The sequence below is a fragment of the Primulina huaijiensis genome, chromosome 17 (assembly GCF_012295235.1).
Source record: "Primulina huaijiensis isolate GDHJ02 chromosome 17, ASM1229523v2, whole genome shotgun sequence".
NCBI classification, from domain to species: domain Eukaryota; kingdom Viridiplantae; phylum Streptophyta; class Magnoliopsida; order Lamiales; family Gesneriaceae; genus Primulina; species Primulina huaijiensis.
Window position 1 is genome coordinate 17546561 of NC_133322.1, and position 1963 is coordinate 17548523.

Sequence of the window (1963 nt, forward strand, 5' to 3'; positions counted from 1 at the left end):
ACCTCGAGAATTGAACCATACTCAAGTATGATTGATACAGGACGTCTAATCTGTCAGAACAACTTGGGTTTGGAGTGTCCTAAAAGTCATCAGAAGATAGGGTATGGGCAGCCGACCTACCATACTTAGTAGGTAGCACTGGAATCAAGGTACCTACCTCATCTTCTACTATAAATAGCAGGTATAAATGTCATTTACCGATTCTGAAATCTTTGAACTCTCAAGCATTACACATATTTTCTCCCAAATATTGCTTGTGTTCATCTTCAACCTGCTGACTTAAGCATCGGAGTGGCCACGCCGGATACCCCTCCGGCGCCCATTCACGAGTTTCTTTCATTGTTTGCAGGTGCTATTGAAGCCATTACCTTCACTCAAATTCCCTAAAAACTATAAATTATTGATTTGACCTGTTGGAGCTCCTTACCCGGCTCATCCATTTCAACAAAGTCACATCAGAATGCTTGCTCTGCTTCCAACAACACTCGAAAAAACAAATTTGGTAATTGTAAGTAGGATCCCTTGTCCAAATGAAAAATCAAACATGACTCGTTACCTTAAGAGTAAAAAATAGCATGAAATCAACTCTCGTAAGACTTGAGGGATGAGCCTTGTACCTATACTCGATCTTCGAGATTCCCTTCATCTTGTTAATGAACATTGTGTTGGGATTTGTGCCCAAAAACAAATGATTTTAATTAATGTGAGAAATATTTCAATATTGTTTTTTGCATGCATGTCACTTGATGGTTTATAAATATCTGGAATCCCAAGATTATTATTATGTGATTTTAAATATTTGTATATAAGTGTTATATACATGAGGATAATATTTAAAATATAATGATCTAAATTTGTCCTCAATTAGAAATTAAAGTTGGGATCTTTAATTTAAAATTGTTAGCGTGGTTCATTTTAGAATGATCTTATCCGGATTATTATTAATGAGATTATTATGAAAACGCTTTATATAATTTGATTATATAGGATTGGAGCACGATTAATTTTGAATCTCTTTAAATTTTCGCATCACATTGAGATTTCTATATTAATCAATGATGGTCATATATGAGTCGATCTTAATTCTGAGTAATTAATAAACTTCTATTTATGATATTGTGTTTTTTGACATATCGAGTAATGACACAAGTTACATGGTGTCAAAGTTCTTGGTATATTGGAAATACAATAAAATAAATAGCTGGGAATATTAATATACAAGACGAAATGCTTTCCTTCGTAAAAGAATATAGATAAATGGTTCCTTTAAGTGTTGATTCGGGACTTGAATAATAAGAGTGCTCAATTTATGATTAGATCATAAACATATTATTCATTAAAGAACCAATGAGACTTAAGGAAAAAGATATAATTAAAGAAGTTAAGCGGAAATTACCTAACTTTAATTATGAACTATTTATGGAGGATTGATTCACATGTAGTGACTATATCAATGGACTATTCATTCTTGTTGAGTAATTTTATATCTATTTTTTCAAGAGTGCAATTCCAAGTTTATAGTGAAATAACTTTGGAATTAATAAAATTAATATATGTAAATTAAAGAGTTTAATTTATTATCAATTTTATTGGAGCTTGAAATTATAGGTCCATAGTTTCCCATGCCATCTCCGATTTACTTCGAACACTTATTTATTAACTTAAAATTTTTGAATTTTAAGTCATTGCTCAATTTCAATTTGTTTGGAAAATCGTAAAGAAAAATGTTTTTTTAGCGATACATTTATCTCATCTCAATCAATTAATTTTGAATTAATTGTCAAAAAATATTTTGTGATAGAGATCACAAAAGGATATACATTCCATATATTTAATTTTGAATTATTAATATCAATTATTTTCTCTTTGAAATATTTATTAGACAAATATTTGAGAAACTAATTTTTGAATTATGAAGGAGATGAGATCTTCTCCACTATTCATGAAGATCTTTGTAATATAT